We start from the raw sequence: 12547 nt of genomic DNA on the forward strand, positions 1-12547 counted from the left end.
ACACTGGCAGCCACTAGCAGGCTACGTAGCACCTTTACCTTTTTTTTTTTTTTTTTTTTTTTTAATGTGTCCGACTCTGGGCATAGGCTTCACAGCCTGCTTTCAAGGCCCAGCAGTCCTCCTACATACCATTCACCTCTACATGTCACCTAAGTGATTTATCCCGTACATTACACATTAACATTCTCCTGTAGGCCATTTGTAGCGTTTTAATACTAACATGGTTTTTGTTGGTAACAAGCAAAATAATACTGAGGTGTAATGTGCAAATAAAATCGCTAAGGAAGAGGAGTTATGAAATATCCAGCGTCTCAGAATTTGACCCTTAACCGTCTCAATCCGGTGACATAATTTATTCTTTTGAGTGGAAAATAAATCGGCGGGATGAAAGGGTTAAGGGATTATAGTAGCGCGTACTGTACAAGGCATTTTCGTCCTCACGTTTTAGTTTCAAATCCCGCGCGTTTTCTGCTTGGCTTTGGAGATTTCGTTTCATCTTCGCCAATTTATCGTTCACGTTGGATCTTAATATCCTCCTTTACATTATCAACGGCAGCTGTGTTGATAATGGAAAGATATGAATAACGTACAAGAGACTATTAAGGTGTGATAGGCTAAACAAACCGCTAAAGAAGACATGCTACGAAGTCTCCAATGCCGGCGAGAATACGACTTCTCTTGTTGCGTATTTGCGTACCGTATCATCGCTGCTTACCCGCGTACCGTATCATCGCTGCTTACCCGCGTACCGTATCATCGTTGCTTACCCGCGTACCGTAACATCGTTGCTTACCCGCGTACCGTATCATCGTTGCTTACCCGCGTACCGTATCATCGTTGCTTACCCGCGTACCGTATCATCGTTGCTTACCCGCGTACCGCATCATCGTTGCTTACCCGGGTACCGTATCATCGTTGCGTATTTGCGTACCGTAACATCGTTGCTTACCCGCGTACCGTATCATTGTTGCGTATTTGCGTACCGTATCATTGTTGCGTATTTGCGTACCGTATCATTGTTGCGTATTTGCGTACCGTATCATTGTTGCGTATTTGCGTACCGTATCATCGTTGCGTATTTGCGTACCGTATCATTGTTGCGTATTTGCGTACCGTATCATCGTTGCGTATTTGCGTACCGTATCATTGTTGCGTATTTACATACCGTATCATCGTTGCGTATCGGCCAGTGGTACGATACGGTACAACAGTGTCCTCAATCGCGTACCGTATCATCGTTGCTTACCCGCGTACCGCTCCACTTGTTGCGTATTTGAGTACCGTATCATTGTTGCGTATTTGAGTACCGTATCATTGTTGCGTATTTGAGTACCGTATCATTGTTGCGTATTTGAGTACCGTATCATTGTTGCGTATTTGAGTACCGTATCATTGTTGCGTATTTGAGTACCGTATCATTGTTGCGTATTTGAGTACCGTATCATTGTTGCGTATTTGAGTACCGTATCATTGTTGCGTATTTGAGTACCGTATCATTGTTGCGTATTTGAGTACCGTATCATTGTTGCGTATTTGTGTACCGTATCATCGTTGCGTATTTGTGTACCGTATCATCGTTGCGTATTTGTGTACCGTATCATCGTTGCGTATTTGCGTACCGTATCATCGTTGCGTATTTGCGTAGCGTGTCATCGTTGCGTATTTGCGTACCGTATCATCGTTGCGTATTTGCGTACCGTATCATCGTTGCGTATCAGCCAGTGGTACAATACGGTACAACAGTGTCCTCAATCGGGTCATCACTGCCCCGTATCATCACTGCAGATCCGTATCACAACACAGCACGCGGCATTACCACTGAACCTCAATGTTTTGTCTGAGTGTAGCAGTGAATGGAGACGCAGGAGAGAATGGAGAAGGAAAGACTGACTACGAGGGTGTATGTAGGTGAAGTGGAAGCAGGGAGAGGAAGGGGGTGACCGAGGATGAGGTGGAGGGATGGAGTTGAGAGGTATATTGAGGGAGGGGGGAGTGAGTTGGGGGAGGGTAGTCGAAGGATGGGTGACAGAGCGACTTGGAGGCGTTTTGTCTGTGGCCACCTTTTGCGGGATTAGGGCGTCGGCCAACAGATAGATAGAAAGATAGATAGAATAGATAGATAGCACTGAGTTGATGAGTGCAGTCAGCAGCGGCCTCGTCCATTCGTAAGGCAAGGATAGGCACCACGCTGGCGGGTTTAGGGCGTCGGGCCATAGATAGATAGATAGATAGATTGACAGACAGATAGACAGATAGATAGACAGATAGATAGACAGCACTGAGTTCATCTACTTGTATTATTACATAGTCAGTCAAAGGCAAGGATAGGCACCACGCTGGCGGGTTTAGGGCGTCGGGCCATAGATAGATAGATAGATAGATAGATTGACAGACAGATAGACAGATAGATAGACAGATAGATAGACAGCACTGAGTTCATCTACTTGTATTATTACACAGTCAAAGGCAAGGATAGGCACCACGCTGGCGGGTTTAGGGCGTCGGGCCATAGATAGATAGAGAGAGAGAGAGACAGATAGATAGATAGATAGATAGCACTGAGTTCATCTACTTGTATTATTACATAGTCAGTCAAAGGCAAGGATAGGCACCACGTTGGCGGGTCACAACTGTACACAAGTAGGCAGGGGTAGGGTGCATCGTGTGTTGGCTGACGTACATTGCCAGCATGGGAGTGCATTGTACAAAAACAGTGAACACAAAAGATAAGGAACAAAATCACACTCACACTTAATAATCTGGGCAGCCTTAGCATTGACCGCTGGCAAGGTGGTCATGTTAGCGCTTTGGATATTTCCTGCACTGGATGACCCCTGACCCCTGACCTGGCGGTGTAGGTCATGCGGGTACGAGGCACACTTTCCTTCTCTCTCTCTCTCTCTCTCTCTCTCTCTCTCTCCCATGATTATAAGGGAAAGAGATGGAGCGAAAGTGTGAAGGAAAGAGAGAGGGAGAGGAGGGAGGAGAAGTAAGGTAGAGTGGTAGGAAAAAAGGGAGAGGAGGGGAAGGCAGTGGTGAGAGAGAGAGAGAGAGAGAGAGAGAGAGAGAGAGAGAGAGAGAGCATTAGATGTAGAAACAGAAATGGCAGTTGAGCATGCAGGAGTAGAAGTAGTAGTAGTAGAAATAGAAGTAGATATTGAAGTAGATATTGAAGTAGATATTGAAGTAGTTATAAAAGTAGATATTGAAGTAGATATTGAAGTAGTTATAAAAGTAGATATTGAAGTAGATATTGAAGTAGATATTGAAGTAGTTATAAAAGTAGATATTGAAGTAGATATTGAAGTAGTTATAAAAGTAGATATTGAAGTAGATTTAAAGTAGATATGGAAGTAGATATTGAAGTAGATTTAAAGTAGATATTGAAGTAGATATTGAAGTACTGAAGCTGAGGAATTAGAAGTAGAAAAGTAGTTGTAAACTCAGAAGTAGAAGTGGAAGTAAAGGTAGACGCAGGACAAACAGAAGTAGAATAGTAGTGGAAGTAGTAACATAAAAGTAGTGGATGTAGAAGTGAGGAGGAGGAGCAGGAGGAGGAAGAGGAGAAGGAGGAGGAGGAGAGAGGAGGAGGAGAAGAAGGAGGAGGAGGAGGAGGAAACAGAGAGAAGAAGGAAGAAAGGAGAGAGAAAGAATGGAAGAAAGGAGAGAGAAGAAGGAAGAAAGGAGAGAGAAGAAGGAAGAAAGGAGAGAAGAAGGAAGAAAGGAGAGAGAAGGAAGAAAGGAGAGAGAAGAAGGAAGAAAGGAGAGAGAAGGAAGAAAGGAGAAGGAAGAAAGGAGAGAAGAAGGAAGAAAGGAGAGAAGAAGGAAGAGAGAAGGAAGAAGGAAGAGAGGAGAAGGAAGAAGGAAGAAAGGAGAGAGAAGAAGGAAAGAAGGAGAGAGAAGAAGGAGAGAGAAGAAGGAAGAAAGGAGAGAGAAGAAGGAAGAAAGGAGAGAGAAGAAGGAAGAAAGGAGAGAGAAGGAAGAAAGGAGAGAGAAGGAAGAAAGGAGAAGGAAGAAAGGAGAGAGAAGAAGGAAGAAAGGAGAGAAGAAGGAAGAAAGGAGAGAAGAAGGAAGAAAGGAGAGAAGAAGGAAGAAAGGAGAGAGAAAAAGGAAGAAAGGAGAGAGAAGAAAGGAGAGAGAAGAAGGAAGAAAGGAGAAGGAAGAAAGGAGAGAGAAGAAGGAAGAAAGGAGAGAGATGAAGGGAGGAAGAAGATAAGGAAGAGGATGAGGAAGAAGATTAGGAAGAATAGAAGAAAGAGGAAGAAGAGGAGGAAAAGGGAGTAAGAAAAGGAAGAAGAGGAAGAGGCAGGAAGAACAGAAGAAAAGGAAGAAGAGGAAATGTAGGAAGAAGAGGAGGAGGAGGAAGGTCAGGAAGAGGAGGAAGAAGATTAGGAAGAGGATGAGGAAGAAGAGGAGGTGGCAGAAGGAAGAAGAAAAGGAAGAAAAGAAGAGGAACTAGAAGAGGAAGAATAAAAGTAGAGGAGGAAAAGGAAATGGACGAAGAAGAGGAGGAGGAGGAAGAAGAAGGGGAAGAGGAAAAGGAGGAAGAGGAGGAGAAAGAGGAAGAGGAGGAAGAAAAAAGAAAAAGAGGAAGTGGTGGTAGTAGTAGTAGTAGTAGTAGCTGTTGTTGTTGTTGTAATAGTAATAATAGGAGGAGGAGGAGGAGGAAGAAGAGGAGGAGGAGGAAGTAGAAAAGAAGGAAGAATAAGAGGAGAAGAAGGAAGAGAGGGAAGAAAAGGAAGTGAACGAAGATAAAGAGAAAGAAGAGGAACAAAGAAGAGGAACAGAAAGAACAGGAATAAAGAAGAAGAGGAATGAAGAGGAACAGGAAAGAGAAGAGGAAGCGGAGGAGGAAAAAGAAGAGGAAGAAGAGGAAAAGGGAGGATGCGGAATGGTAGGAGAAAGAGGGAGAAGAGGAGGAAGAGGAAAAGGGATAGGGAGAAGAGGAAGAAGATAAGGAAGAGGAAGAACAGGTAGAGGAAGAAAAGGAGGAAGAGGAAGAGGAGGAAGATGAAGAGGAAGAGGAGGGAGAAGAAGAGAAGGAAGATGAAAAGGAACAGGAGGAAGCGGAAGAGAAGAAAGAGGAAGAGGAAGAGGAAGGGGAAGAGGAGGAAGAAAAGAGGAAGAGGAGGAGGAAGAAAAGAGGAAGAGGAAGAAGATGAATAAGTGGAAGGGGGAAGAAGAAACAATGTATAATATCCAGCTAATCATCTGTACAATCATTATTACGTTTATTAAATGACATGGACGACACAAGCTGGCAGGCAGGTAAGCGTTAACTACTGTAACTGAAGCTTTAAGTAAGTGTACAACGATAATAACACCGTCCCTACTCCATATAACATTCAAATAATTACCACATTCAGAAAGCAATGAGTTTAAACCGGTAAAGTAGTTGCAGTACGAGGAAATTATCAAAGACCCTGTACTCACAAACTGGAGGACGAAGATCCAAATGGCTGACCTTGCCGGTGGCGTCGTGGTGGCGGGGCAGTGCACCTCGCGTCTTGTACCACCTCTGCCTGGCCTCCTGTCTCCCCCACACCTTGACACCCACACCAGCGCCAGGCCATCAGCGTCCACAGCCACTCGTGTCCTCGAAGATCACGCTGAGACCAAATCACACACAAAAATAAAGATGACTTCCTGCCGCGATACTTCTTGGGAAAAAAAAGTGGTGGCAAGTGTTTGGGAGCAGGGCAGGTGCTGGGCAGGACAGGTGTGCCAACCGTGCTGTGTCAACGCGTCACTAACCCACCTGCCACACACCACATGCTACGTAATCCATAAGCATCAAACACAATCACACAGGGTACTAGCTAATATGTCAGCATCTCTGGCTTGATATAAAGTGGTTCTAAGAGTTTCGCATGCCTAGACAACTAATCTTATAGGAAATAAAATGAGACAATATCAGCTCTCGATCTGTGAGTGCATCTGAAGTATTGGTACACCTGATGCTGCACACATGAACGACGCACCACCTCACCTGAAGTTGCCACCGATCCAATTTAAAGCACCATTAATTATATTCTATGAGCCACTTTGCACGGCTCAGTTATGTATAATTTTTACCTTATGTAATTATAATACGATAAGTTTGTGAAGAAAAGATGATAAGGAATACTACAATACAATATTTATTTACACTAAGCAACCGCACTTGTCCCCTCACACACACACACACACACACACACACACACACAGTTTATGGAGGAAGAGGAAGAGGAGGGGGGAGGTGGGGGGCTTTCGAGGGGGGAGAGGAGGGGAATGTGGAGGCAGCGGTAGAGAAAGAAGGGAGATGTCTTCGTCTGTTTCAAAATTCATAGTAAAAAAGGTACAACTTAGTGATATGAGAACTGAATGATAACAACAGCCTCAGGGCAATCTGATGGAAAAGAAGAACAAGAGGAAGGCCAGCTGCAGAGATGAACGATAAGTATTCAATTGCGAACGTTGGGTAAGATGAAGGACGTGTATTTTTCATCCAGTTTTTTGATACACAGATTCATATGAGAGAGAGAGAGAGAGAGAGAGAGAGAGAGAGAGAGATGGTGCCATTTTATTTTGACATCGCATCAGTACACCCACGTTTCATCACCTGTTATGATATTTTTCGGAAAGTTTTCATCTGCATTGCAACAATCAAACAGCTCCTGACTGACTGTGACGCAGATCTCTTTTTGCTCATCTGTCAGCAGACGTGGAGCAGTTTTTGCGGCAACACGATGCATCTTCAGTTTCTTTGTTAAAATCATGTGGCAGGAACTTTTACAGATGCCAACTTCTTGGGAAACTTCACGGACAGTCAGGCGACTACCTTCATGGATCACAGCACTCTCAACGTGAACGTCTTCTCTTGAAACGGAAGGCCGATCAGATTTGGGATCGTCTTTGGTGGATGTTCTTCCAGATTTGAATCGCTGGAGCCGCTTGTGACATTGTACAGTTCAAACATTCCTCCCCAGAAGCCTGCTGGAACATCTGAAAAGTTTCTGCAAAAGTTTTTCCCAATCTGAAACAGGTATTTCCCACCAACACGTTGCTCTTCAAGGTCCTTCATTATTCAACCTGCATCAAATCAAATGCACTAAACACATTCACTCAGGTATGTGTATCTCGATGACTTAATGGAGTGATGCGGCAAGTGTTAGACTACCGCTACACAGCACTCTGACTGCAATCACACGAAACCGGCTATAATAACTCAAAGACAAACGACCATCCCTTACGGGATTATGGCGTCTGGCTATAGACAGGTAGATAGTGGTAATAATAGCAGGTGTTGTAGTTGTAGTATAGCTTGTCACACATGGCCACTTTTCCCTTTATGGAACAGTTCCCTACCGTACAAGGAAATCAGTGATGGGTCTACATGCTGTAGGCTATAGTGCACTGGCATCATTGCCTTCATATTATTTTTAGGTGCCAACGGGTGGTTAGGTTTTATTGGTCATGGAGTGCTGCTTGCCAAGGGGCGAGTACCTGGTCAGAGAGAGAGAGAGAGAGAGAGAGAGAGAATTATGTACTATGACAATGTCTTGTTCTATATCCACCCCTGGGGAGGGGGGAAACAATACTTCCCCATCATCCCTGCTTGTCGAAAGAGGCGACTAAAACGGACCTGTTTGTCTCCAGTCTTTATCTCCTTACTGTCCTCTTCTCCTCCTCTGTCCTACCTCTCTTCTTGATATTTCTGTGTTTCTTCTGACAGTTTATTTTCCCTCTACTCCTACAGTGCCATATAGCCATATTATGGCTTGGTGTTAATGCTTCACTATTCCTTGCTCTGTATCCTATATTATGTACCATGACAATGCCTTGCACTATAACCTATATGATATGTATAATAGCGGAGAGAGAGAGAGAGAGAGAGAGAGAGAGAGAGAGAGGGCGGGAGAGGCTTTTAAATCTCGCGGGTCAACTCTTCTATTCTCAACCTCTGTGTTTTATTTAAGTTCTCTTATATCGATTAGTTTCTTAACACTTCCGTATAGACATTGATGTACAGAAATGTTCTCTTGAAGAAATCGGATAGGAAATAAGTATGGGAACTATATTACCAAAACTTAAAAAAAAAAAAAATAATAAACCTATAGTTGTGTGAAAAACATTATTTTTTTATATTTATGAAACAAGCACGTGTGATGTGAATATAGTGATAATTATGGGAAGTCAAAAGTCGTCTGTAAATGCTATATATATTGAAAAATTGGTAAAATTATGAGTTTGTCCCGAAGGCGAGATTTTCCATTGCTCCGGTGTTTTGCTGCTCTGGTTTGGCGTCGGTGTTCAAATGTGAATTGTATTTTGAGAGTTTATATTGATATTTAGGATGAAAGGACGATATATTATGTGTGTATAGGCCACCTAGCCTGCCCTGGCATCTTCTCCGCCTACCAAAACGCTGCAGGTGAGTGTATAATGACAGCTGTAACTTAGGATGTGGGCGACCACGAGGGGGAAGAGGTGAGAGAGGTTTGTCATCGCTTGACAGCTTTGGGCCACCGCTACGGGAATTATGACACTCATACAGGTCAGATAGTAAATCCTGATTGCCTTTAATATGATCAGCCATGTTTTCCTGTTTTTTCCTAACAATGCCTTGTAGATTATTTTTATGGTATTTTCTGTGTGTATTTTAAACCTTTGATGTATTTCTTTTATAATTAGTGAATTGTTTGGCCATGTTGAGAGGATGTAGAATGAGAGACTAATGAGGAGAGTGTATGTAAGTGAGGTGGAGGAAGGGAGAGGGAGGAGGAGGCTGAGGATGAGATGGAGGGATAGAATGGAGAGGTATGTGAGGGAGAGTGGTGTGAGCTTGGGGAGGGCAGTGAAATGTTGGGAGACAGGGTGACATGGAGGCGATTTGTTTGTGGCCACCCATTACGGGATTAAGGCGTCTGGCAGTAGATGGAATTAGAATTATAATCACAACTCTGCCAATTGACACCAAAAGCAGGTCGGCATTTTGTAACGCCAGCTGGACAATCATCTAATCTCTTGTGGTAATTTGATCCTAACCCAGCTGAATGTAATTTAACCTAATTTATCCTAACCTAACCTATTCACCTTTACCTGACCTTATGATGGCTGTCTTGGAACACCATTTTGTCACATACTAATCTCATCTGTGTTAATTTATCCTAACCCAGCTGAATGTAATTTAACTTAATTTATCCTAACCTGACCTACTTCACCCTTACCAAACCTTACCATGGCTGTCTTGGAACACCATTTTGTCACATACTTAATCTCATCTGTGTTAATTTATCCTAACCCAGCTTCCTTTATCATCATGTAATTTAATCTCATTTATTGTAATTTAACCTCATTTATAACCTAATCTAACCTCTTAACGCAGACTAATGGAACCTCGTAAACTAACCTAACCTAATCCAGTTTCTTGTAACCTAAATTGATCATAAATATAAATTAATCTCATCTGTGTTAGTTTATCCTAACCCAGCTTCCTTTATCATAATGTAATTTAATCTCATTTATTGTAATTTAACCTCATTTATAACCTAATCTAACCTCTTAACACAACCTAACATAACCTGTCATAAACTAACCTAACCTAACCCGATTTCTTGTAACCTAAACTGACCAAACCTAACCTCATCTCAGTTCTAATCCAACCTGACCTAACCTCAGTTCAGCTAACCTGACCCACTCAGATTTATTCCATTGCTGAAATGCAGTTGGCTGCAGAGAATTTGTGAAAACTTCATGATTTGTAACAGCAGCCTTGGCAAACTCTGATTCTCACATTTCAAAGCTGCCACACTGATGCTATTGTAAAAAAAAAAAAGAAAAAAAAATGTAAAGGCCATGGTGAAAGGCCAAGAAATGTGATTCAAAATAAATAGTAGTTATTGTTAGTGTTTCAAATGCCATAAATCCAGTCGTACAAGACTTTACAATTTTGGAATCAAGAATAGTGATTAAAAATAAGAGTATCATAATGTTGTTTCAAATGCCATAATGTAGGAGGATCAAATCATATAAGACTTCATAATTTTGGAACCAAGAAAAGTGATAAAAAACTAGTATCATAATGTTTCAGATGCCATAAAGTAAGAGTATCCAGTCATACCAGACATCACAATTTGGAATGATAAAGTACAGTAATCCCTGTACTATCCGGACGCCCACTTTCCGGACATCCCCACTTACCGGACATTGTGGCCTGGACCTTCGGAACCCAAAAAGGGCCAAAAAAAGAAAAAATACCCCCAAAATCTGAATTTTTTTCCCACCCGTAATTTGAAATAGCCACGCGCCGCCGAACAGCTGTTACACCACAGACCCTCACCCCTTCCTTCCTTCCCCCTCCCCCTTCCCCTGTCAGGTTGCCAATTGGTATTTTTCATTACCAAATGTGGGCCAATTTGGTCATGAAATATTCTTTTGGTAATGAATCAGAGTAATGCATTACCAGATGGTTTTTTTACATGTATGAGGATACACAGGATGGAGATGGTGGATTGTTTGCTTTCTCTGATTAATCTGCAAGCCTACATAGCGTGAAAATAATCAACATCCTGTTAATTATACGAAGAGTGATTACATGTATTTCCACTTGTATATATAATTAGTGAAGAATAAATGCTAGCTTTACGAATATGGTAATGAAAAGTTAAATTTGGTAATGAAAATTAAGGAGTTTGCTAATGTGGCCGTTGCGATCTGGCAACTTTGTTTCTCCGACATCATCAACAGTCACAGTCTAACTCCCGCTCACAAACACCCAAACAGTTATTCCCTAACCTCGATCGCGAGTGAAAGCATATTGTAATGGAAGCCACACGTGCTCATTTTTTGTGTGAATAAACTGCAATACCTCGCCACTAGACCACACGGGAATTTACAGTGTTGTGCAGTGTTAAGAAATTAGAATTTAGAGTGCAAAGGATTAACTGTGGAGTGCAAAGCTGGTGGTTGAAACAGGCAGTTCAGACTTGCCTGATGCAATTAACAATGTGCAGTGTTAAACAGTTATAACTCACAGTGCAAAGAATTACTGTAAGTGCAGCACAACACTGGATTACTGTACGTGCTTCAAGAGCATTTTCACCACTGCCAAAACCTTACAAAAGGCGGCCACAAACGTACTGTAATTACCCTGGATGAGGTACAGTCACTTCTAATTCCTCATTCTTTGGTTCCTTTTTCATTTATTTTAAGCTTTATGTCCATTATTGGTGTGAATAGGGTCTTAAATAGGTTTAAATATGTGCTATGCATGTCTGGTAGGGAGTTATTTAGGTGGCTTTCAAAATTAGGCTGGGTTAGGGTCCATAAGTACCAGTCCAGGAGCCAAGGACTTGTTGTAAGTACCCAGAATGTTTAATATTGTATAAACTCACCTCTAAAACTTCATTCTCTGGTTCTTTTGCATTTATTTCAGTCTTTTATGTGCCTTATTGGTGTAATTTGGGTCTTAAATAGGTGCTATGCATGTCCAGAGGGAGTTGTATAGGTGTTTTTCTGAGTTAGGGTCCATAAGTACAAGTCCAGGAGGCTGGGGCCCGCTATCCGCACAGGACCACTTTCCGGACATGCCTTTGGCTCTATTACATCGGATAGTGGAGGGATTACTTTTCAAATGCCGTACAATAGAGTACTGTACATGTGGGTTTTGTTACATGTTTGTCTGCTATACAAGAAATCAATGATGTGAGAATGGGCAATGTAGACCCAGGTTCTGTGATGCTGGCGGGATCAGTTAACCTAACCTGATTTTTCCCGTAAGTTTTATGTGTCTGTCTATTGCCAGACACCTTAATCCCGTAAGGATTGGCCACAAACAAATCACCTCCATGTCACCCGGTCCCCCGCCATTTCACTGCCCTGCTCCCACCTCACACTGCTCCGTCTCGTACACATACGCCATTACACAGTACATATCCCCCCCCCCCATCCATTGTATGAGTGTCATATCCATTATTGAAGCAGTCGTCCATTAACACACCAGTCATATAACAGCACCTGACTGTATCCAGTCTTGTGAGGGTGACAGGGTTCAGGAAATCCCTAACTGTGACATCATCACAACATTGGTAAGGGTGGGACACAGGCATCTCTGGTGGTGCCTGGCATTTAATGCATATTTTGTGTGTTTAGGGACAGACAGCCTCCATTATAAAAGCACATTTATGCATTTGTAAAGCACCTGAATCAGCCAAGAGATTAGTGATTTTTATTATTATTATTATTATTATTATTATTATTAAGAGATGGTACAGTATATTTTGTGTGTTTAGGGACAGACAGCCTCCATTATAAAAGCACATTTATGCATTTGTAAAGCATCTGAATCAGCCAAGAGATTAGTGATTTTTATTATTATTATTATTATTATTATTAAGAGATGGTACAGTATATTTTGTGTGTTTAGGGACAGACAGCCTCCATTATAAAAGCACATTTATGCATTTGTAAAGCATCTGAATCAGCCAAGAGATTAGTGATTTTTATTATTATTATTATTAATAAGAGATGGTACAGTATATTTTGTGTGTTTATGGACAGACAGCCT

This window comes from Coenobita brevimanus, chromosome 52 (genome assembly GCF_032717465.1).
Source record: "Coenobita brevimanus isolate Jiangsu-jjx chromosome 52, ASM3271746v2, whole genome shotgun sequence".
Lineage (NCBI taxonomy): Eukaryota > Metazoa > Arthropoda > Malacostraca > Decapoda > Coenobitidae > Coenobita > Coenobita brevimanus.